This window comes from Meleagris gallopavo, chromosome 5 (genome assembly GCF_000146605.3).
Source record: "Meleagris gallopavo isolate NT-WF06-2002-E0010 breed Aviagen turkey brand Nicholas breeding stock chromosome 5, Turkey_5.1, whole genome shotgun sequence".
In the NCBI taxonomy this organism is placed as follows: Eukaryota; Metazoa; Chordata; class Aves; order Galliformes; family Phasianidae; genus Meleagris; species Meleagris gallopavo.
Window position 1 is genome coordinate 31,422,095 of NC_015015.2, and position 26,860 is coordinate 31,448,954.

Here is a 26,860-nt window from a genome sequence, read left to right on the forward strand (position 1 = left end):
TACCAACTACAGCAGCTACTTCATTCATGTTTTTGGCCTTGCCCTGAATTTTTTCTTAATTTTAGTTAAAGTTGACGCTGGGTTTTCTCCAAGCACTTTTTGGTATTGTCATACTTATTGAACTTGGTCAGGCTGGATCTAAACCCAAGGAAGATGAGACTGCTTGCTTTGACTTTGTTTAGAGACTTTGAAGATTTTGTTGAAAGTTAACTTTTCAGTCAGTTTTCCTCTAGGAGTTGTAAAATAAAAATACAAACAAATACAGGGATTAAGTAGAAATCATCAAGAAAAACCTAGTGTATTTCAAGTATATAAAGTGTTTTAAGTATTTTTTTTTCTTGTACAACCTAGACTTTACTACAAGCAATGAAACATACTTAGTGTGTGTTTGAAGTAAATATCTATGCCATAAGCACATGTTCAAAGTACAGGAAAAGCTTTCACTAATTTCTGACCCTGGGACTTGTGTAAGACCTTGAGCTGCATAATTTGCCACTCTTTGTTGAGGTTTTTAGGGGCTTCTCAGAATAATGTAATTAAGAATAACATTTTCTCAGTCCTATATCTGCCCAAGGATGTAACTGAGTCACTGTTCCTGGAGGTGCTCAAGAAACATTTAGATGTTGTGCTAAAGGACATGGTTTAGTGGGGAAATATTGGTGGTAGGTGGATGGTTGGACTGGATGGTCTTTTCCAACCTTTGTAATTCTGTGATTCTATTCCATCTGGCTTCATCAAAAAATAAACTATATTCCTAAGAGTATATTAGGACAATTCTGCACTTACGAACAGTTGTAAACCAAATTTAGGAGGGCTAAAGAGTAATGCAAAGTACATGAAGTCATTGTATGCTTTCTTTGTCAAACCCAGGCACAACTTACCAGCAATGATTCTATTCCATTTCTCCATCTGTTTGCTCCATTTGTTTAATCTCTCTTCCTCCATCTCCTCCTCCAACTCCGCTCCACTTCTCTAAGTGAAACTGTGGTCTTAGAAATGATGCTTGTCATTCAGAATTTCAGCTGAAAATGAAATTTCAAATTTCAGAACGTGTTCTTAAGTTCAGATGAGTGGAGAATTTACCATTAAAACAGATGTTGAAATCAACATTAATAATCTATATTTATTCCGTTATATATTATCAACCTTTGGCATAGTTGAGAATATCTTGTCTCGGGAATTAACCAAATTACAGACAAACAGGTATTTAAAATAAAAAATAATTATATGTTATTTCTCATGTGCAAATTCATTTCACTATTTTTCTTCCTTGTGCCATACTGAAAACAGAAGTACTACAAAGATACTCTTTCATGTTCTATCGAAATGGGGCGTGGTCTTCTGTAGACATACTTCTGACTCATGTCACATAAGAAAAAGTAGAATGAGGCTCATGCAATGCCTCAAAGATTAGAAAGATATGGTCTCCATGGCATTAATCAGAACTGTTGGATAATGGCTCCCCTCAGAGGTAGAATAGCAAGTATGCACCAGCCCAGGATATCTCCTTCCTACAAGGTGTCGGGAGGAAAGAGACTGTGCGCTATGTTTGACTGTTCAAAATGAAAACTACATCCTACAGTGTTGCAAGAGATTGTCAGTTTAGTCCTTTCCCTTTATGGGAAATGACTTTAGTTAATGATCTGTTCTAACAAATAATGGAAAAATACGTAGGAATTTAGAAGTGAAAAATTAGTACCAAGGATTAGGCTTCGTTTCAGAAAATATAACCTGCTTTGAGTTTGCATAGCATGGGGAGATTACCTGACTGCACTCTAATGTTGCTACTTCAAAAAAAACTAGAATTAAGGCAAAATAATGACCAAGAGATTTCTAGTAAAAGTCAATTACTTGCAAGCTAGAAATTTTAACATTAGTCCAACCAATGTGGAGTGGTTCTGTGCCAGGCCCAGCCATGTTCGGGTGGATTCTCTCTCAGTGATGTCCCTTTTAACCCTTTAAAGCTCACAAACAAATCTTCTTGCCTTAGAGCTGTTAATTTAATACATCAGCATGCGCTCTATTCTATACCTGTCTGAGGGATTCTAATAAGGAGCATGGAGATGACTTGCTTCCAATATTGCTTCGTGCTACTTTTATAAGACGCATAAAAATGTTCCTAAAATGACTCGTCAAAAATATACTAAAAAGATTTCTAAAAATTACTCACACTTTGACCATAAGTTCTTTGTGGAATCTATTAGTTTCGCTTTGTTCTGAAGAAAAGCAATTAAAAAGAAAAAGAAAAAGAATGAATGGAATGTATTTTTTGATGTCTACTACTATTTCTGCAGATTTCGCCAATGCAAAAAATAGAAGATATCAGAAGAAAATAGTAAATAAATAGAAATAGTCAGAAATAGAAAATAGTCAGAATCAAATTAGGTAAGAGTATGTGGTTATTCACACATGAAGGGGGAAAATATAGAGTCTCTGAGATGCTCCAGAAAAGTCTGGAAGATAGAAGAACTAACTACTCATTAGTAATTGCAGAAGCAAATAAAATTCTAGGAATGATTAGGTAGGAAATACAGAGTAAACAATGCACAGAGTTTTCCACAGTGTAAATACATACTGCATCCTGAATCCTATGCGGAACTGAGTCCTCAGTCTTAAGGAAAGGTACAGTGGAGATGGGAGAGCAGGGCAGTAGTAATGCTAGCACATACATGGAACAGCTGAGTTACAAAAGCTAGATCTCTCCTGCCTGGGAAGGACCCAGCTGAAGTGAAATATGACAGAGCTTTACTGAATAATGAATAATGAAATGTGGTCTATTCATCATCTATTCAAATATAAGAAATACAGACCATGAATCAACCTAGTGGGTGGCAGGTCAAAAGCAAGCAGCATCAGGTACTTCTTCAGTATACTAGTCTATCAGCTGTGGGCCTGCATGCATCCTGTTTGAAACTTCACTGAGATGGAGAGGAAAATGGAGAATTTAATGGAATAAATTGTTATTAAATGTGTAGATACCACAGATAGCTCAGGAAGTCCTTTATTGATAAGCTGCTGGAGTCAGAGAGAGAGTATTTCATTTCAAGAGTTAATTATTTTGTAGATAAAACAAAGGCCCAAACACATGTGAAATATCTAAAGAAATTTCAAATTTAAAAATAATGCATAATGAACAAAACCACGCACAGGTAATTTTTATTTTATCTTGGAGATAATGGTAAAGCAAGTACTTTCACTTCCATCAAGCTTTTCTTTGGCAGTTCTAAAACACTTTATAAAGTGGGCAAATAGAATTTCCTATTTGTGTAACAGATGGCAAGGGGACAAGGTTACTCAGTACATGAATCAGAACAAATATGGATGATATGGATAATAAACAGAAAAACAAACAAACAAATTTTCTACCAACCTCCCAGAAAAGCATACCTTTTTCAAATTAAGTATAAGAGATAACATAAATTGTTTTGCATTTTCCTTCTTTCAAAAAATAAATGCACTAATTAATTTGCAGGCTGGAATAAACAAGCATTAATTAGTGCATGACAAATTTTAATAGCCTAACACACTACCACAGGATGATATATTGCATTTATTCCTGTCCCCTCGCTGAATGGAACTTGGAATAAAAAGATGGGACAAGACCAGAGGTTGTTCTCTTTGATAACAGTAGGGAATGATAATTAAGATAAACTTAACATTTGAGATACTATGCAAATGAAACATTTTCCATGGAGCAAGCAAAACTGTTGTTTTAACAGAAAAGACTTGTAAGATCACCTAGCCCAATCATTCACCTACCACCAATACTGCCCATTAAACCATGTCCCTATGTACTACATCAATATGTTTCTTGAGCACCTCCAGGGCCAGTGACTCTACAGCCTCCCTGGTCATGTTGCAGTGCCTGACCACTCTTTCAGAGGACAAATTTCTCTTAATATCCAATCTGAAGGTCTCCTGGTGCAGCTTGAGGCTGTTCCCTCTCATCTTACTGGTAGTTAGCTGGGAAAAGAGGTTGACCTCCACCTTGCCACAACCTCCTTTCAGGTCACTGTAGAACTAGAAGGTCTCCCCCCCTGAGCCTCCTCTCCCCGAAATTGAACAATTCCAGTTCCATCAGCCACTCCTCATAAGACTTATGCTCCAGGCCCTCCACCAGCTTCATTTCCCTTCCCTGGACAACAGAACTGATACTATTTCATAGCAAAACAAACTCCTTTCTAAAAGAAAAGCAATATCCAAATCTCAGGATAATCTTTGGCACATTTATTTATAACATTATGACTGGAATACATGTAACAGAGCTGATAAGCTGTTTGTATGCTCTAAAGATCACTGTATTGACAGTGGGATTGCATGGGACAGCCAAGATGCCTTCATGCAGTCTGCCATGGTTTTATGATTTTTGTTATTGGTATTCCTTATCATGTAGAGTGCTCAGAGTTAAAGAGTTAATGCTCCTGTTTTGTGGATTGTCGATTTTTCCAGGGACCTGATTCTCAGAAGAGAAGAGCCACATAATCCAGAAGATTTTCACTGCAAGTCACGAGACTGCCCCTTCTTTTACTGCTCATCACTGCAGTGTGTGCTCCCTAGCCATCTTGCCTTCATCATTAGATTAAGGCCTTCTGTTTTGGATGCTCTCTCTCTCATTTTATTTGATTTATTAGCTTCAATTCAAATTATTGTTGTTGTATTATATTGTGTTATCTTGCATTCTGATATCATATTTAGTAAATTAGTTTTTCTCCCTTAGCTTATTGCCACTTTTTTTCTTTTTAGGCCCATGTGTCCCCCCACCCCATTAGCCACGGAACTGGGCCAAACTGACCCAGAACCCTCTGGCAGAGTCTGAGTTTGAGAAGAACTCTTAGTATTTCCTGAAAATCAGGAATTTAAAAAACTGGGTTATTAGCCCACAGCTATGAAAATCACCTGTCATTTTCAGAAGTCTTAATCTGTGTTTTAAATAGTTTAAAATTTCACAGAAGTTGCCGATATGATCCAAACAATGCACCTCAACAACAAAGTGTCATAATGTCACTTTCCATGAGGGAATGATTTGATCCCAGTATCACTCATGTGAGTGAATGAATTAGTTCCAAAGGATCTTCTGTCATTTAAAAATCTATGCAGGGTAAAGAATATTAAGATAATTATCCAGTGGGCACTCATACAGCATCATCTGTTCAAAACTTTCAAAATCTGTTCAACTTTTATTATATAAATCCAGAACATAGGACTTATAGAAGATTTATGAGCAATTTTACTTAACAATTTAACTGTAAACAGCCGTGCTTATTTTTGACATTATGTCTCCATGTACCACAGTGAGAAAAACAGCATGTATCGGGGAGTCAGGGGAAAACCCCGAGTGCGGCTGAAGACTCCAAGGCATGGCCGTGGTAGGAATTGCCCCCAGAGCCATCTCACTGGCTGTAAACATGGTGGTGCCAGGCAATGCTTGGCTATAAAATGTGCTTGCCTTGTGCAAACAGCACTGCATCAAGCCTTAGATATTCTACATCAGGGAGGAGAAATGGCTCTTGCTGCTCCCAGAGTGTTACAGCTATCATTGCTCTTCCAAGTGACATATGAAGGCAGTACAGGCTTTGGCCAGATTTTTTCTGCCCGTTCTGCTTATGTTTTGAGTCCCCTCTTTTTACAGAAGACTGGGAATGGAGCACTGCAATAGAGCTTCTTACTGCTAAATGCTCTCACATGGCTGTTACTGAGTATGGCCATTACTGGCTTCAGAAATAATGGCTTCGGTACCACATTATAAAAATAGAAATTACTCAGTTTTCCAATTCAGCTGGCAGTTTTGTGTTTTTTTTTTATAATATTTTTATTACTACAGACATCATCGTCCAGCCATCTGCTAAAGATGAGACAGACAATAACTTAGCAGAACTGGAATGGATTTTGCTATATCTGCAGCTGGGCATTTCATTACTGTATTCTGATGGGGAACTGATGAAAGTGGTATTTTGTTCTTTATATAGAGACAACCAAATGTGATGTACAGCAACGTTTGTCTGTGAAAAAGGTTGCTGTTGTTTACAGGAAGACCAAATGACCCATACAGATCTTTGCTCACTGCTGTCCTATCCCTGCTATTCAAAGAGAAGCAGCAAGGCTGGCCCAGCTCCTACTTCTGACATCCCTGATGCTCTTTTTTTTTCTTCTGATCACTGAATTACTGAAGTGATTTAAAGTTGAAGAGAGGTAAGCAGGCAAACCCACTCCAGTGCCAGTCCAGTGACTCTAGGCAAAGGACTGTTCTATACTTTTCTGGAGCTCCCCATGCTGCTTTCTTTTCCCTACCATCCCTTTTCTAGTTCTACATATGAACCAGCCTCCACGGCAGGAACTTCATTGTTCTCCTGTTCAAGCTGTTGTCAGCCACTTGGCTTTTCCTTATTAAATCCACGATTACTCCAGAACAGACAATTAGGATGAGTAGCTTTGGCAAGTTGCAGGCTTTACAAAGGGCAGAACACCCTTTACCAGGAGACATTAGAAGATCTAATGAACTAAAAATCTATAACAAAAAAAAACAAAAAAAAACACTTTTCCACTCTTTCTGTTACAGGGGACTAATTTGGGAAAAAAAAATATTAAAAAATGGTCAGATCAAGCAGTGCCTATGAGTGTTACTGTTAGCTCTATGGAGGTGAGGTGGGAAAAGTGTGAGGACTCAGAGGAGCACACAGAAGTTGCATGGTAGCTTTTACATCAGAAGTCTCTGAGCTTTGGTGGTCCTTGCCCAACACTGCGCCAGCACAGATGCCCAATCCATGTCCACACAGTACAAATACACATCCTTCTACTGGGCCTGGAAACAGCTGGTAAAACTTGCTGGACCAGAAGATACTTTGTGAACACAAAAGTTACCACCTGTGTAGAATTATAAAAATGCAAGAGTTATCTCTGTCAACTTTACTAAATCTCAACAGGAAAACACAACTTGAAGTAGTACATAAATGAGCCTTGATCCACTGCCCATTGATGTCAGTGGAAAGACTCGCACTGACTGCAACAGATCAGGCCTATTGTGAAGGTTTGCAAAAAGCTACCAAGATATTTATGTGGGGTATTTTCAAAACTAAATGGGAACAAAAACAACCAAAACAACAACACAATTACTTATATAATAAAGCATTGCTTTCCAGCATTCCCACGCCTGTAAGAAACTGATTAAACGACATGATCATATAAAAACTGTATCAAGGAAAAGCTTAAGATGGAAAATCTTTCTAATTAGCTGGTTGGAAACTTATCTATGCCAAGAAGAAACAGAGTTGAGGACAATATGCAGTAATATATTACAGCTGTTCTTTTAGAAGAGACAAAAAAAAAAAATTACAATTGTTGTCTTTTTAGGTTTGTATTTTGTTTCCCCCCCATACCACATTTCTTTTTAAGAAATTCCTTAGCATGGTTAAATTGGAAGGCTATACGGGAATTCTTAAGCCTCCTTATTATTTTACCAGATGAGAGTGCAGGCAAGTTGTCAGGTCATTTGACCTCCTTAAATAAATTGGCAGAGCTCTGATATTTATGGCCAAGAAGTTGTCCTCACTTCCTTTTCTCAAAGTTGTTTAAGTAATAATCTGTATTAATTGCAGAAAATAAATCAGTAATTAACTGAAGAAATACTTCATGTTTTGCCCAGGTCTTCCTCACATTTTAGCTGATGAATCCAGGGGTTAGAGAGATGGAAGCTGCCTTGTGAACCTCTTCTTTTTTCTCATTTAGACTTGATAAAAAGAAAGGAAGTGATGAAGAAAAAGGTCAATACACAGTGAAAAGATCACGTATCTGTTTGCAATTTGTGTCAAAAAATACCCATGTTAGAAGCTTAAAGTGCATGCTTCAAAACAAGATCAGATTTTATGGTGCAAAGTGATGTGCAGGATCTCAAAATGAATTTTGTAAAGTGTGGTGAATACAGAAAAAAAAAAGAAAAAAAAAAGAAAATATATGAAAAGGATCACCACAGTAAACTGAAGAGTATACAAACTTACTTATGAGCACATTGCCTATAATATCTATTCACTCCAAAAGAAGGTTGTACCAAATTGGTGCATTTAAATCCTAGTAAACGTGCTCTTTATTATAGAAATGCTCATCCTGGAAGAACAGGATGATATTAAATTATTAAATGTTGATGAATTTCCATCAACTAATCAGATAACCATTCAAGATTATAGGGCTTTTTTCAACTAACCATTTTTTTCAGACTTCAATGTGAGAAGTCAAGTGTGAAAAACATTATTACAAATACAAAATAAAAGGGCCTGTTCTTTACAGGCTCAGAATCCAACATGCATCTGAAGCCTGTGTTAAATAAAGCATTTTCTACCATGAAAATAGTCGCCCATTTGTATTAGTTCTTAGATAAAGATTTATGAGATAAAATTTTTGTTCACAGATATGACATTTAGATGGTTCAGGTATTTAGATGATTTTCATCATCTAAACCTCAGAGTTCATGGTAAAAAGCTTAAGATGCTGGAAGTGGGAGAACTGTGAAATTACACGTTCAGTATCTCCACTAGAATAGCCTAATTCAACAAAACACCAGTCTGCTGAAGCACTTAAGTATGCCCTTAATTTCTGGCACATTCATGATCTTGCTGATTTCGGCAAAGCATTTATGCAATTGAAGTCACGTATTAGTTTCAGTACTTTGCTGAAACAGAGCATTCAGAGTGCCAGAGCAGTTCAGATTCTCGCCCTCTCTCTGCAGAGACCGTGCACTTTGCAGTTCCTGTTCGTTGTTCCTTCAAGAACTGTTGTGATGTTCCAGCCTCCTGGCATGTATGCACCAATTCTGCAGAGAGCTCTGACACTTTAGGAGAATGGGAAAGCTCCCAGACTTATTAAGAATGGACAAAGTCTCCAGTTCAGTAGAGATATTACTTTATTTTTTAAATATATAAATGTATATATTTATAAATATATATAATATAAATATATAAAGTATTCATAGACTGCAGGAAACAGTTCGCAAACATCACTAGAATAATTAAAGGAAGCTATGTAACTGGCTGGTTTCTCTTTGCTTCACAATAATGAAACATGTGGTATGAGTAGGAAATGCACACTCTCTGTCTTGGTATGCAGGAATGTATTATCAAAAGATCCTCCAATGAAGGTAGACAGAAGCAGCTGGCCTCACACTTGGGATGAAATATAAGAAGATTCTGACAGCCTAGTGACAAACTTGTACTGTCAGTGCAAACACATCCATGACTATGGGAAATGGAGCCAACTAGTAAGAGTGGGCTTCAGTAATGCCTTTGTTGGTTTTTTTCTGAGGTTTTGGATTAGCTTTTCTTCTTTCTAGACACTAACTGAATTGCCCAAGAAAATGTATTATGCGTCATTTAATATTTCTTCAAATTAAATTCTTCTGAAACATGTAGGAATACTTAGAACAGCATGCAACTTTACTGATGAAAAAGGTATGTTAGCCAGCTCTTGAGGGAAGAAGAGCTTTGCCTGACTCCTACAAGAACACTGCCCTGTTCCAGGAGCGATTGTGTTCCTTCACCATCTCAAAAACAACCAGCTACCTTTACAAAGATGACTTTAAGTCGTCATTTCCAAGTCAGATCTCATGTCTAAGAGGCTTCGCTTTTTTATCTCTCAGAGTTTCTCCTCTTCAATTATTAACAGTGGATTATCAGATTTGTTCACTGCATGCAACTATGGATCTTATTTATTTAACATCAGCTTCACTAGCAGTTGAATCTAGAAGATGGAAGTGTTTAACTTCATAAAAGAGAATGTACTCATATTGTTGAACATGTACTCAAGTAGACACCTTGCATACTCAAGTCCTGAGATACAAACAGTCCAAAACTCCTGTAAAGCTGCACATTCTGTTCTCCATAGGTCCAGCTACTATTCTTTTTACTAGTGTCTTAATCCATATCTTATAGAGCTTTTCTCAGAAAATTTGTGAGGTTTTTGTACAGATATGTATCTAATATATCTTATTTATGGAACATAGAAAAAAATCAGTTCCCTGGAAGCTTTTTTAAATGTAGTTGGGGCACAGTTGTGACAATAATCTTTTCACATGCAAGATCTGTCATTATACAGGATGGATGGTGACTAAAATTCTCATACATGTTTTGCAGCATTCAAATTCAAGCTAGATGATGGATGCAAGCAGCATTCTAAGTGAAAACGTGTCCTAAAAAGTTGTTTTATGCTTTCAGATGTATTTACTAAATAAGTTAATGTCTTCCAGAAAAAACTCCGAGGCTGGTAAATATTGCATCCTATCTTGGATTTCTTTTGGATAGTTGACCATTTTCTTTCTAATTATTCAAAGAATGCCTTGTCAAGAATCCTGTTTACCAAAGCAGGAATTAAATAATGTCATTGGAAAATATACTGAGAAATTAATCCCGACTTCCAAAAAACAAGGCTAGAATGTTATGCTTTTTAAAGTTACATGTAGTATCTATCACTCTGCCAGAATATGTACTATGCTGTTTTCCTCCTTTTAGATCTATGCTTTCCATTTCCATTTTGTCCTGAAGAAAGAGTCCCAGGCACTGAAGGATAACAAGTATGTGCAGTGAGACTTTCCAGATCTACCATCTATTTCTCTGGTGTGCCACCACATGAATTCACACAGAAGTTACTCTTTGTAATTCATGAGAAAATAGAAGACAATTCTAAAAACTAATCAGTAAACCACAAGTTAAATAGGGAGATTAAATCAGATACAAGCTTGCAATATAGATACGTAAGGAATGAAGAAGGAAAAAGCTGCTTCATTGTTCAATGTACCAACACATAAAAGCATCTGTGCAACAAGTGCTTTTTTAGTCCATTTCTCAAACTGGAAAACCAAGACAAGAGGTTTACAAGGATCCTCTCTTATCTTGACCTTATTGTAACTAACTACTAGTAATATTCATAAGACATTACGTACACACACACACATACAAAATCAATCCCATGTTGAGTAATGTTATTCATAACAGAAGGTGGTAGTTAAATGGATGAACATCCAGATTAAAAAAGGTCTTGCAAAAACACTCCTAAAGACAGAAAGCCTGGATAGCTAGAGAAAACCGCATAATTGCTGGCCAGATGTGATGAGAGCCACATTCCACAAGGAGCAAATGGGCTGCTAGCTGCTATACATGGCACCTGAACCAATTTATCTGGCTCATCACTGAGGTTAGGAATCACTACACTCCCCTGGAAAAAGCTGAGGGCCCAACCCAGGCAGTGAAAGATAAAGCTGATAGGTTTACAACAACTACTGCCAAGAGAAAATGATAGGCAGTAATCCAAAAGCTCTCTGGGCTGCCATCAGGTGCCTTGACAAATGAAGACAAAGCTTGGGAAAAGGAACTAAATTAAAAATATAAAAATCCTGAAGTATTACTCCCGTTTTTCGTCTTTGAAAGATTAACATGTCTAGAACAAACTACCATTCTTCAGTGCAGAGAAGGTTGGGGAGGATCTGGGTGCAGTAGTCAACACTAGTCACGCTGAGAAGGCCTGAACGCGAAGAGAGAAATGGTGAAAAACGACAAGAGAAATCAGAGGGCACTAACTATATCACACAAAACTTATAAACAGTTCCTAGCACAAATCCCAATATAGATATGACTCCAGGTATCTGAAAATGTTTTATGGAGGACAATCTTTCACTGGATCCATACCTTCAGTCATGGCAATTTTTTTTTTTTTTTTTTTGTTTTGTGTGTGTGTGTGTGTGTGTTTGAATCTTAAAAAGCAAGAAAACAAACAAAAAAAACATATTGACTATGTGGCTGCTCAGGAGTATGCATGTCTAAGATGCCTTATAATGATATGCATCTAATTTGGTAATAAAATTCTCGGAGAACTGCAGCAAGTGAACAGATTAAGGGCACAAAAAGAGCAAATCAAACAAGGGGTATTATTATCTCCTCTTGGCTCATTACAATTTATACCTTATGAAATTAAAAAAAAGTCATTTGATAAAACCTGTGTTTCTTTATTTATATCAGAATTTCCCATGTCTATCTGAAAGTCAAATTTTACGGGCAGCTGTAGGTCTGAGTTTTGGAAGGAAACTGAAATCATGGAAAATACCTAGAGGTAGAAAAGCACAGTGTGTTTTCTGATTGTTACAGGAAAAATATCTGTGAACTAGGATTCCTGGGTTTGATTCCTGATTTTATCAGTAACTGGCTAAAGACACATCCAGCTCAGATATTTCAACAGCTGAATAATTAGATGCTTGGCCATAGCAAGATGATCCAGAATGCCAGTTAGGAACCTGTCTCCATTAGTCATTCAGCAAAGAGATTTTTTGGGGATACATATATTGTCAGGCTCCCAAAATAGTGGAGACTGATAGGTCACTCATAAGTATGAGCCAGAATAAAAGGATTAGACAGTTATTCCTGTAATCGAACTCTGAAAGAGCTCATCTTTCACTTTCCATTAGAGAAAAAGCCCAAAGAAGCATCACTGAGTTATCTGGCTTCAGTGCAGTGCTCAGTGAGCTGAACCCTCCTGTTCTCCTGTGGCCAGCACAGGACACTGTCATGTCCTCTGCAGGTCTGAACTCCCCTTGAGCCCAGCCTGACTGCCCTGACTGCTCTGGTGACCTCTCTGAGTCTAAGGCTGACACAAGCTTGGGAAGCACCAACTCACTACTCAGGGCCATTGGGGAAAGAAATGTGACTCTGCTCTGGATCTGACCTGCATCTCCATGAGTGATTGGATTGGGCCTGGTCTGAAACATCTGACCCTGACAGAGCCATCCAAGCCAAACCAAAATAGCCAGAACTGAACAGACAGGAATCACGGTACCATAAAGAGTAAGCTAAGGGAAACATAGCTCAGCTAGCGTAACGCTTTGTATAGGAGTAATTAACAATGTTCTGAAGCAGGTTTCTGATATGCTGTTGTTTTACAAAACTCCATCCAAGAACAGAAGCAAGCATTTCAAGACTAGATTGTTACTAGATTGTTACTTGTTGTAACTAGGCTGTCCTAGTTGCTGCCCAGGGATGGAGTACAACAGGCCTCTCTTTGGTAATGATATTCATACTTCCAGTGGGTAAACAGTATTTGAAAAAAAATCACTGAATACACACTAGGACAAGACATAAAAGAATAATTCAATAAAAGAATAGCTAGGCAGTGTTTTCTACTAAGATTAAGCTACCATTAACCCGTTGCACAAGCTGTACTGATCTATGCTGGAGCTACACGGCATAGGGTGAAGGCTAGCTGTGTAACTTAGCGCAAGGGCCTCTACGATCACACTGTCAGCCTCCCTACGTAAACGGTAGCTACATCTGAACAGAAAGAAGTATGTTTCGTGTTATTATAGTGTTCATTTTCAAAGCTTACAACATACAAAGCATTCAACAGATTTTCAGTGCTTTGAATGTTTGGAGAGGCTTAATTCACATGGTCATTTCTTGAAGAAACTATTCACAGCCTTATGGATCTCAAAATTTAAGAGCATTCTTTTCTTCCATTTATGAAACCAGTAATAGTTTCTTAGTTTCATATTATGCACCATAGCTTTACAGACTTTTTTTTAAAATTATTTATCACCTCTAGCTGTCAACAGCTTGAGTTCCAAAACCATTTTCTGACTAGTGAGCGAGTCCTTGACTGTGACAAGCTGTTTATACCAATAAGGCAGTACTGATGTTAATATATATATTCTATCTCCTGCGAGGTCAGACTACAGTCCAAAAAGCTCTTGATATAATCCTCTTTCAAAGACATATGTCTAAAAACCCTAAGTTCTTTCATTATGATGAAAAAACATCAAGAATCCAATATACCATGAATGGCTGCATTTCAATACAGTAGAAAAAAGAATAAAGAAATGTAGAATAAGTTACTCTTGAACTGCTTGAACTCTTTAGTCTATGAGTGAATTATGGAAAATCCGACATAAAGCTAGGTAAAATGACGTAATTTCATTTCTGCTTCTGGGGGGAGAGGAAGAAAGAGGGGAACAATTGTGGTTTTGAAGTCACTAGAGAATGAAATCACTCTCATTCTCTAACCTATTCATTTCTCAATACTTATTTTTATAGCTCATGTTGCAGAGTTGTGTAATGGTAATTTATAAGGCAGCTCGACAGAACCAGGCAGACAACACTGAACATGATCCTTACTGTTTTGGTCCAGTAGTCCAGCGGCCTACATTGCTATCCCTCTCCCCAAGTGTGTTTAAACTTTTGTCACAGAGAGTGCAATGAAAAAAAAAGCATGAATAAAAACACACAACAAAAAGTGAGAAAGGATAGACTTTTATGTAATTCATTCACTAACATTTCTGTAAGCCCCAGGAGCTGACAGTCAGCAAGGATGGCACATTCCAAATGCAATTCAGGGAATTCAGGGAATGTCTACATAGGACAAATAGGTGTTTTATTTTGTCTGAACTTATTTTTCAGACTATGAGCTCAACATTCAGCTCATCATTAAACTTCCAAAAGGATGCAAGTATGGATTGCCTGGAGTGCAGAACTGATAGTACATCTGTTACCAGTAGCCTCTTCCAAGTCCAGCCAGACAGAAACACCCACACCAGAGGCAAAATGTGGTTCCTATGTATAGAAAATTCTATTTTCAGCTACCAAGTACACCAGAAATAAACTCCTACTCAAATGCAAGAGTTTCCTTCAGTCCTTTTTATTAGTACTATTAAAATCCAAAGTCCAATTTTGATTTGCAAGAACTTTTCCTACTGAAGCAGTGTCAGGTGGCTGTATTCCAGTATCCTGTGAATATACTTTACATTCTTCCAAATAACTGGGCATTTTCAAAAGGACAGTACTTTATATTTTGAAAAATATCCCTCAGTGGTTTTCTGTCAGCTGAAGCATCCAAAGTGTCTGCCCTCAAAAAAGATTTGGTGCTTTTGGCAGCAATTACAAGCTAGTCTGTTTTTTCCAATTCTGAAACATTTTCTTTGCCAAAGAGTCATCTGAAATAATGTTCTTGCATAGAAAATACATGTTCAGTATGCTTTGTATTCATATACTGCGTAGAAGCCAATAAGGAAGAAGTTCTGAGGTACTGAAGGCTGGCATTGGTTTATGACAAGGGGAGATACTTCCCTTTCAGATTGAAAATGAAGACGGGAAGATGGCAGAAGTGGTAACAAATCACTGGGATTTCTAAGGCTATCTGGACCACGTCAGTCCCACAACTGCAGAGTCATGAGACAATGATTCAAAAGAGTGGTATAAGATCAACCTGTAGAAATGGTAATGGGAGGATGGTTGGACTAGATGATCTTGCAGGTCATTTCCAACCTTACGATTCTATGATTCTATGAAAAAGGTTAGCCCTTGCGAGGAGGGGAAGAGACGAATAGCAGACTTGTGATGTTCGGCTTTGGCTCGGCAGTACCCTGGCTATGTAACTGGCATATGTGCCCAAGATGAAAATTCTGACGGGTTGTAAACAGGAGAGCAATTCTGATGCTGCAATAGAAATCTTCAAATTCTAATTTATAAATGTTTTCACCACTATTTTTCAGGGGTATCCATGATGTGCTTATCAAGGATCCAGCCTTACAATTCAGATTATAGAATGCAACATAGTTCATCTTTTATACAGAAGTTCTGAAAGAGAATAGGATTTGGAATTCACTCTATTTCAGATTTTGAGGGATTTGTACGGAAATCTCGGAAACCATAGTCTGCATTCCTTTACAAAAAGAAACAAATTCAAAGGGCTGCTGAGAATTTATGCATGCACAGAAGTTTTCAAGATTCTACAACTCTAGAGTGAAGTTGGATATTGTACTATGTCTGAGAAATCTAGCTACTCTCGTGGATGCCTCTTCTGCTCCGCTAACAGAAGCTATTATCCTTTCAGAAGGGCAGGACTAGTAAATACTCCTTATCTGCTTTTCTGTGAACTTGCATAGCTCTTATTGGGTGTTCTTCTCTGCCAGGGTTAGCGCAGATTCTGCATCTTGCACTGATGTAGTTAAATAATGTGTATTCACTCCACAACTCTGGATACCACTTCTGCTCTGCGATCAAATTGCTCCAGATGAGGTTCAGTCACAGGCCCCAACTTGCAGACTAATATGTCTATGTTCTAAAATATCATCACATTCAAATTATAGAGGAATGTTGCAGTATTATGACAACTCTACTATTCTTGAGAATTAACATCTATTTTGGGGCAGCCTTTCCTTTCAAATTCCATGATCTTTTTGTTCCCTCCTTATCTCCTTTGGGTAAGAGAAATAAAATTTTCTAGAGAAATAAACACTACAGAACTTAAACACATGTACTTTCCACTGACAGTCTCCCTAAGTTGAGCTTCTTTTGTTTTCCTTTGATTTGCTTTTTTATTTTTATTTGAAACCCATCTATCTCTTCTCAAGATACAGTATAAAAACATGACATAAACTGTCAGTGTGCGCTTCAGGAAGATAAAGTGGCCACCTACCCACAGTTACCTAAAAGCTTAGAAAAATTACTAATTTTCTGTGTATATTTTCTTAAAGCAGTTAAGACTTCTCCTCTATGAAAATACCTGTATGAAATGCTTTGGTCTGTATCATGAACAAGAGCAGATAAAATAATTGAATGGTCCCAGTGAGCATTAAAAAAATGTAAAAGAGCAGATGAGAAGCAAGGGTTTCTCTTCTGCATTAATTACAAGTAGTGTCTGCTTATCATTTGTCTGCCTAGCAAATATTGTAGGTCTTGAATAAGCAATATTCATGGGACTTTACGGTACCTCCACTATTATAGTTAACAAACAGTATAGAACATGAAAGTACTTGAATGTAAGGCTGCACATTTCTGCAGTGGGTCTAATAAAAGTGGTGCCAGATTTCATTTACCTGTCACAAATATGCTTGCACCAGAAGTTGTATCCAGAAGTCTGTTCATGGGAAGCATGTGTTTTCCACAAGAATCATTCAATATCCACCAAGCACTATTGGTCTACTATTCTCACAGCGAAGGCGCAGACACTATGCCTGGATAAGTACAATTACAGCACAGTTACAAAGAGCAGTCTTTCAGTGGACAGTGAAGCATCAACAAATGATTCCCGATCATTCAAAAACATTTTAAGCATTACACAATGGATAAAACTAAGATCAGCCTGAGCTCAGCTTATGCAAACCTCTTTGCAAGGCTAAGGATAACAAGGGGGGCTTCTGAGCCCTCCAGCTGGGATAGCCTCCAGATCATCTGTCTGTGCACAGCCATTGGGTGCAGCAGCAGATGTGCTGGGATGAGGATGCAAAGCTCAGACCCACTGGCATGCCTAGAGGCTAGGCCATACTATGCTCTGACTTTGGTCATGGCCTGCATGTGCAGAACAGCTGTGGCTAGGCAGAAAATCTCAAAGGCAGCCTGTAGACGGGATCCTTATCCAATTTATCTGCTACAAATTGAGAGGCCTCTTTGAATGGAGGTTTGGTAGAATGCACAAGACCTCTGGCAAGGAATGAGATGAAAGGCCTGGACAAATGCAATCCTTGCTGCACATACACCAGGCACAGGAGCACAACGCCACATTGAAGACCTGTAGAGTCCTCCCCAGGAGGCTTCTATGCCCATTGCCTATTTCACCTGTCACCCATTGAACAGCTTGACTATCCTCTTTTCAGTTCCTCAGATTTCACCTACTCTGCTATTTACCCCGCTTTGTAGCAAGCTTTTTCTAATGCCTCCTGTTACACATTTCTCCACCTCAGAAGTCCTTTGCACCGCTGCTTCCATCACAGTTTTTCTTTGTTCTCAATCTCATGTTGCCTGACTAAGCTCAAAAATAGCCTTTTTCAGCTCTTCCTCTGCTACTGATCACTAGATCTGAAAGAGTACTTCTGAGAGCTCCAGACATTTTCTATCACCTCCTTAGTCCTTCCCTTTCTGGGATCCTGCCAAAGACAATAGAGCAGTCATTGGACTTAGAGGGTCAGTCACACTGTACAAAGGTTTTGTTAAATAAATTTTCCTTAAAAATAGCCTGCCCAGCTCTATTTGTGACACTGACCTGATATTTTTAGGCTTGTGATTTAATAATAAGAAAAACACAGCCCAGCTAAACTTGCCACCTGATTGCTATAACAGCAATCCAGAAGAACTTTTCCTCCTCTAGTGACAGCTGAATTGTGCTCTGTCTTTTCTTTAACTTTTTCTTTGGCTTCAATATTTGGATAATGTTTTGTTTGTGTTTTAGAGCTTGTTTACCAGGCGGTTTCTGCAATTGCTCATTGCTATATTCTTTCATACTCTTTCAGCAGATATAGTTGAGATGTCAGATTTACTGATTAATCAGAATAAATGACACTGGTAATAAAAATATTCAGTGGATCTTTTTAATCAAAGAAAGAAAGGTAAATGAGTAACTTAATATAATACTAGTTGCTGAGGAAGTATTGTCAAAAATTGTCTAAACTTTGGACCACTACATCCCTAGCAGCATGCTCTGCATAAGAGTCTTCCTTTTAGATTGTTTGTAGAAAAATAATAATGTTTCTTCAACATGGAACAGAGCACACAGTTTAAAAAAACCTTAATTTTATCATAGAACAGATTCTTGATTTCATGGACATCAGTTGCCTAGATCTCGAGTACACATAGAAGCCTGTGTTTGTCAGATTTAATCACATTTCAGTTGTAACTAGTCCTTGAAAGACCACTGCTAAAATTTTCTTCAATACATGTACCCAAGTTCTGTATGACTTTATTCATAAGTGCTGTTCAGAATTAGACAATCTGCCTTTCTCCACATGCTGGAACTTTTTTGCAGTAATTCTAAACTGCCTCATATATGCTCTGTAAAATTTTCTGCATCTGTGTGGTTTCTGAATTCCAAGTATGCTAAGTGTGTTACCGTATTACAAATGTGTATGGCAGAATCTAATAAGTCTAATGATTACTGCAGCATTGCACATTAATATTGTGCCTGTAGGTCTTGGCAACAGGAAATATTTGGCTAAATGTGAACATCATGTTATGCTTGGTCATCATGACTGCATCCGTGAATTAACTACTGGATGTTGTGATATCTAGGGGCAAATCTATAGACAATCTAGACATAGGGCTCCAGAGGCAAAAAGGAGACACAACACTGTGGGAAGACTCCATCCTGTTTTTCCACCATATCCCAGGTTAACAGGATACAGCACTGAAAGCAGTAGTACACTGAAGAGTACTGAGACTGAAGCATACTGTGGTACAGGAGGAACCGGATATCTTGGTAGGTCATGGCAGACAATGCCATTTTTGCAGTGAATGTTAAAACAATTGTCATGATGTATTATGACAAAATGCAAGACTCAGTGAGAATTTTAACAGCTGAAACATCTGGTGGGTAACAGAGGAAGCCAAACAGTTATATTCACCAACAATACTTCAGTTTCAGTTATATATAGAAATAACAAAAGGAGCAGGCAGAAGTGTAGGCAGAAAGAAAGAAGCGAACCCCCTTGTGACTATTTTTGAATTTAAAAACAAGAAAATACTAAAAACAACAGCAGCAAAAACATAGAGAAGATTAAAAATCTTAAGGCCTTACTTCAGCATGTGATACACTGTTTAAAGAGAGTTCAGGCTCCTATACCTACTTCACAGTGTGAAACATTGCTCTAGCCAAGTCCTTGCATAATATGGTGCAATCATTTGGCTGAATGGATTAATGTATGTGAAGGTCCATGGGAAGAAAATCCATTCTTGGGAGGTAATCTGTGTACGCAGGAGATGCTTTACAATTCTAGGAAAACACGTCTCAATGTGAAAATAAGAAAGATTTTTTTCTCATCAATTCAACAAACTAAATAAAAATAGTTTCATTCTTCAGTGTTGAAGTATGTCATTTCTTTTTTTTTTTAAAACAAATGACAAGATGTGGTTATTTCTGCGTACCCATTTTGGAGTGTCCCATCACAAGCAGAAAAATGAACTGTAATTCAGTTACTTACGCAGTCTGATAGGGACTGAAATCAAGGAATCAAATGCTGGAATTTCCTACTGTGTAGACATCAGAATGTGCACCAAGTCTAGAAAATAAATGATTCCTTTTCAAGCAAGTATCTAATTCAAGGAAGCAAGGATTATTGAGGCTATCATCTCTGACAGAGAGATATTTAATGGCAACTTGGTTTGTGAAAAATTCTATGTGAGCTTAAATAAATGAATTTTGAAACCAGAAATTTTGTTGTGCAATTATATTTATGTAATGTTCAAAAATAAAAGTTTATTGGCCAGAATTTTGGAACACTTCCTATCTTGGTGCTTTTAAATACAAATAAGAACACATAAAATGTGTTAATGCTCTCCACATGATTTCTCCATGTGACATTAAAGGATAAACATGCAGTTCTTCTTTTCTCTTTCACAGACGGGTAAAGTTTTTCATGTTTACTGTGGAATAAGCAAACAAGCAGAACAGATGACCCACATTAATGTTTCCCAGTAACAAATTTATCATGTGCAAAGCACTCGGTAAACAGTAACTACCCAAATAGCCTTGTCATTCTTTTCTTTTCTTTTTTCCAGGTGCCACTAACTCAAAGATCATAACTAATATAACTTTCAAAGACATATGAATAATTTCAAGTACAGGCTGCCTGCTAAAGAAGAACATATTTACGTTACTGTTTTGCATTGAGCGGAGCATGACTAGGGAAAATATTTGGATACAAGTGAGTATGCATGAAGATAGGAAGGCACTTCTAGGAGATTTTATTTAACTTGTTTATTAAGACTGGAATTCAGTTCAGCACAAAACTTTCTGTGACTTGCTGGAAAAGGTTTTCAGACAAATGCGGAACAGCTGTGCTCTCCCTGAGTTGCACTAAGCAATGGTATTTGTCACAGCTTTCTAGCGAAAAGGGCCTGTCCAGTTGATAGCAATTTGAGGGACAAGAGGAAGCTGCAGAGTACATCTTAAATTGATGCCAGTTCAGCATATTCTCAGTTGGTCAAGAAGCAAATTACCGTTTCTCCCATGGATTCAGAAGACTCTGTTGAAGTTAAGGTGATGCTGCACAGCTGCAGCAGCTAAGAAAAGCTAGGCTGAGGGGGTTTTTTTTGAAAAGAAAAATGTGCTTGTGCAAAGCATAGAAGAAAAGAACAGGCATAGTTAAGAGAAACACAAGTAGAAGATATGTGCTGAGTCCCAACAACGTGACATCAGGCTTAGGAGAATGTGCCCTAGCTATATTCTTGAGTTATGCAAAATGAGGCTACCTAATGTTTTCCTTTCCAGAAAATAGCATAAGTTCTGTCCTTAATAGGGTACTAGCATCACTTGAATTTTACAGATCTGCTCTCATGTTGTAAAGTAGTCACACTTGCAAGGGATATATTTTCATTACAGCAGCACTAGTGAAGTCATGCTCTGAATCAACCCCTTTGCTTTTGGCAATCTGTTGAAATAGGTGCCATGACCAGCACCATTGATTCTGCTTTTCTGCCACTCCCTATTTGCATCCAAAACAATAAACAAGTAAAGTTTTTATGAAACTGTATTCCTGCTGGTGTTCAACAATAGATAGCAAAGTGAGAACAATATATAACTAGCATAATCAGTGAATGCCAAATTATCAACCTCCTGAAAAAGCATGTGCCAGATCTGAGATACTGGAAACTTGCTTAGCTATTATTTATGTGGAGTTTTGTTTACCATCATGAACCAGGCAAATATCTCTGAGATTACTCTGCTCATCTGGAATATAGAAATCCATACTTGCTCCTCTGTTTATGTGGAATGAATCAGCCCCTTAAGCCTGGATCTCCTCCCTCCATGTCATTGTTTTATTCAGAGTAAGGAGGCAAGCTCCCTGGTTATAGCCTTTACATTGTAATCTCTGAAGCATAGAAAAGAACTGAGAATAACTATGGAGACTTACTGCCTTGCAGATCCTAAATTCTTTCCTTAGTTCTAATGCAATGGCACAATTTGACTTAATGATCATTAAAGTCTTCTGCTGCTGGATTCAGTGTAGTTTGATAAGTTGGCTGCCTGAGGAGGTAGTGGAGAATGCTTTATTATACTTTTACCTATTTAAAATTTTCCATTCAAGGATACCTTAAACAATGCTATATGGATTTCTGGAATATATACATGAATGAATCTAGATAAATAGCTAACACTTTTGCCATCAAAATCAAGCCCTCTCCAAAATAGAGTTACAAAAAATTAAAGGATAAAGAAAGAATAAAGAAATTACAGAAGAACAGAGGTAGAAACTCAGGACCAATGATGTGATATCCAATCAAAGAAGTGCACAGTCATAGAGTGTGATTTTCTGTATTTTGAGGTCCTCCAGGGTAGATAATAAAGATGTATTGACTTGAAACAGAGCTAGAAAATTAAGATTTATATCTTAAAGCAATGAGGATAAGTATCTAGAAGATTACCTAATGTTCTAGCAAGTTTAGGATCTGCAAATGTTTGTGTGCTTGTTTCTGAAATAAATGGTGCTGTTCAAATGAGGATTTAGTCAGGGTAGTACTTTCGTTTCTTTTCTTAGTGGAAACTTACTTTCACAGCAGTCCCTATAGGTTCTTCAACACATATTCAGTAAATTCATAAAACGATTGTTTCAGAAATGAACTACATCCTTCATTTCATCATATCTTCATGTATTTCATCATATAACTACATTAGACACTCAGTATAGTAACAATTGTGTACAAAGCCCCCCCCACCATCCCCACAGATACTTTGAAAACCAAGGACTTTAAATGTCAGTTATTAATATAGTGGCATTAGCAGTTGTACAGTACCAGGCTAGCTGTTTTCTTTCAGGCTCAAGTCAACATCAGAGAGATGTGAGATACCATTTCTTACCACATCTATCACGTCACTGTGCACAAAGAAATGCCTGCTCCAGGTGACAGGTTGTTTTCCCATCTTTTGAATTAGCCACAGCTTTTGGATACCTGAGTACTTTGTGTCAGTTCCTATTCCCCCTTCCAAGCTGAATGCTGTCCTATACACAGCCTTCATGGAACTGGTCTGAAAATCAGAAACTGCAACTTGCTAATTTTGGAAAAGACAGAAAACCTACATTTTTTTTCTTTCTAAATCCAGACAAAGGCTTTTTAGGGATAGCTGATGATTTGTTACCAAGGTTAACATTCCAGGTTTTTTTTCTTTTACTTGTTTTAAACTGATCTCACTCCACCTGATGTTTTCTGCACCAGTTTTTTATGCATGCACAGTCTGACCATAGCTGCATTATAACATGGTCACTCTAAAAGCCCATATAATTGTTTTAGTAATAATAGCAATGAAAGAAATAAAGCAGGGGAAATAAGGACACACCATTAAAAACAAGATTCCTATAAAGCTCTGTCTTCCCCAGCTAGGTGTGATATTGTTTATGAAGCAGCAGGAGGATACTCATTTTCTGGCTTCCAACACTCTGTCTGCCCTGGGAAATTTAATCTAACTAACAGTAGGCAAAAATATTATACTTTGACCAGACTTCACATACCGTGAAGAGAGAAGGGGTTGGGACATACCTATTTTTGACCAAAAAGTTTCTAAAATTGAACCACTTTTGTGTTCCTGTTCTGTAAAGAAAATAAAAAATATTACATTTTGTGGTGAGCCACACAAAAATAAAAATCCTTTGGACTTTGATTGGAAAGAAAAAAAAATCCAGCAATAATACACCCAGTAGCAGATTCAAAACATAATAAATCTTTCTTTTATTTTTCCTTTTTTATTTTTGGACAACAAGGAGTGTCAAATTCTAACCTTTTGCCTAAAGAAGCTCAAAACTACTTCAAGCCTTTCTCCCAAGTATGGACATGTGAAGAGAAAGAATTAGCTAACAGAATAAGGGCAGTTCAGTTCTGCATTTCTTTGCCTCTTTCAATTAAAAAACAAGACAGAGAGATGATGAGACTTGTACATTCTCTTCCCTTTTTTTCAGCAAGTTTAAATATACTAGGAAGACATGCAATAGAAGATACTGTTTGGCTGTCACAACAGGAGCTTCCAGAATTATGCTGCCGATTTAGGATTAGATTTATACATGTGGCTTTTGTTTATTATTGTCTACTTAGGTATTATGATACGATAGATAATGTGACAACAAGTAAATGTCTGTGTGAGGTGCTTACAGATAGTAAAGTTCCTTGTCCCTGTTGAGAAATAGAAAGCAAGTGTCTTATTTCTATTCTTACTTAAATGCCTTCACAATATTTTCCTTGTATGATCAATCATTTGGAAGCAGAGTATAGTCTAAGAAATGTAACAATGAACTGAAAAACAAGAACTCATACTTGATTTATCACTAATGGAATACTCAGCCTTTGGCAGCCTTAATAATAGTCTTGAACATTTCCCAGCTGTGTCAGGCAAAGCTGTATCCAACAGTATTCATATTGGAATTACTTAATAGGCCTTGTTTTCTTTTTCCTCAGCTACATGGATAATTCAGATAAGACTACAGTGCAATCTGTCAGCTCACATCACTTACTTATGTTATAGAATAAAGCTTAATAGGCTTGCATGACACAATGCAGCTTTCAAATGATAGCTAACTCCAAGTATTTTCATCATCCTAAATGGGAGTGTCTTTATCTGAAGCATGTGCAGAACTATGCTTGAAGGTCAGAAACACAACAGATAACTTGGAACCTTATTCCACCATGGAGTTTCCTTGGCAACATATTCTATAATTGTCACATACCACAAAAAGGCCAAAGATCATGCAACTTCTGTGCTAGATCTTACATCAAGTTTTTCTTATTGTCATCAAGAGACTTTTTCAAAACTAGGTGCTACACCATATTGAGGCATTTGTGTCATCAGCATGAAAGGCATAGCATTTGCTCTTCTGTTGTGGTATGTTGCAATACTTGTTCTATAAATATGTGAGTGCAAATAACAAAGTCTTAACCATAACCTTTAAGACTTCAGAGACTTTATAACATTCAGCTGTGGAAAGCAACAAAGAAAAGCAAAATCCTTGACAGGACGGAAGCACAACTTCCTAATTATGACTTGCTATGCTATTCAGTAGAAAAACTGTCAGAAACTTGAGATGTAATCTTCCACAGGGTTTGCGTATGCAAAGTAATACCTCTTGTTTTATTACGTTGGTTCATGACGTCAGACTTGGATGTTGGTGTATGGCAGAAGAGGCTGAACCTTCCTACCAATATTCCATTGCACTTTGCTGCTGTGCGACAGATGGCAGCAGAGGGGCAGTCTGACAAAATGGCGTCTAAAATTTGGAAGTGTGGATGAAGTGTGGAACTGAATTCCTCCATGCAGAAAAAAATGGCACCCATTGACATTCATGGACACTTGCTGAATGTTATGGAGACCGAACAGTGGATGTGAACACCCACAGTGAGGCTGTGGGTGGTGTGTTCCAGCAGTGAGAACATTGGGTCACCTCTACTGATGCACATTTTTATGAGCATGGAATGCAGGATCTTGTTCATCACTGGCAAAAATGCATAGCTAATAGTGGTGACTGTGTTGAGAAATAGTTTTGTAGCTGAGAATTTACTCTAACCAGTAGTGTTATCATGCTCCTTGAAGCTGTGGAAGTTTCCATGGAAATAAACAAGAGGGATTACTTTTGGAGTAACGTATGAACAAAAATGGCAGGTAGGAGGTGACTTTTAAGATCAGGATATAAGATGAAGAGTAATCTGTATCTTTTGCACCATCCAAAACATTTCAAAATAGGATTGTACAAATATTATGTTTAAAATGAAAAAAATGAATTTATTCATTCAGGGACACCTTTTCTCAAATTCTGCTTATCCTTGTTACAAAAATACCTTGGAATTATTAGATTTCACATATATCTCATAGAGTGCTAATATGGTATAGCTTTTCAAGACTGATTCAGAAAAAATTTCTTCTTAATGTTAAGTGGTTTACAAATGCCACCCTAAGAGGAAAGAGACACTGCCATATTACACACCCAGAAAAAGATTAGTTAAGCCTTCTTTATATAAGAGATCCAATTTAATACATCAAATATTTATTTCCTGGCAATACCATCTTTTTTTGTTGTTGTTGTTCACTTCCAAGCAAGTGTAAGGAATGGCTGGGATTACCTCGTGTCTGGGAACTCAAGAACAGTAAGTTTTGTTCAGCTGATCCTAAGACAGATAAGTAATCAGATATTACTGAAATAGAAGGAAAAAAAAACAAACAAACACCTATATCCAACTAGGTAATAAAAATATAGTGCAACATCTGGAAGAAAATTCACTTTTTCAGAGATTTGAACTGTGTTTTAACTTATTACAGGTCAAACAGAATAAATGAAATGCATCACTTGATTATGAACACAGATAGACCTTTTGTTTTATTTATTGGTTGTACTGAAGTACCACCCAAATACCATGTTATTTATATATGCTGGCTAACATATAGACTGATACGGTTTCTTCAAAAAAACAAACTGCTCAAACTTCCATCCTACACTTTGGATGTGACAGATATGATTAATCAAACATTAGAATGTTGAATGCTTATCATTTATTATTACTTTACCAAAATCAATCCACAGGGATCCATTCAAAAAAAAAAAATTAGATTTATTATGTGCAAATAGACATCCTTGTAATGGAAAACCTCAGAAGTTTCAGAAAGTTACAGTTTTCCAAAAAAAAATCTCTTTATTTTTTCCTTCCTTCCAGTCCAGACCTAACTCTCTCCATCCTTTAATTCTGTTTCCTAGCAAGCCTTCTACTTTAGAGATACAAGCCCTAAAATGTATCTTTTGGTTATTTATATGAGAGTGTTTCACATTCTCCTGTAGAGTCAGACAGTTACAGTCAAGTCCCAGCAATGAGTGGCACTGTTCCATGCCATAGAAATCCAGAGTGGGTCTAACCAGTGTGTCTTTTACATGGGATATGAGTCA

At 37.3% G+C, this 26,860-nt stretch overlaps 1 long non-coding RNA gene across 1 annotated transcript in view; it reads right to left on the minus strand.

Annotated features, from left to right (window-relative positions):
* Positions 1 to 655: 655 nt before the first annotated feature.
* LOC109367797 overlaps positions 656 to 26,860 on the minus strand; it is a 52,473-nt gene continuing 26,268 nt past the window's right edge. Inside the window, exon 3 of the long non-coding RNA XR_004159931.1 lies at positions 656 to 1,022. This is a non-coding gene — a long non-coding RNA (uncharacterized LOC109367797). The remainder of the gene's footprint in view (positions 1,023 to 26,860) is intronic.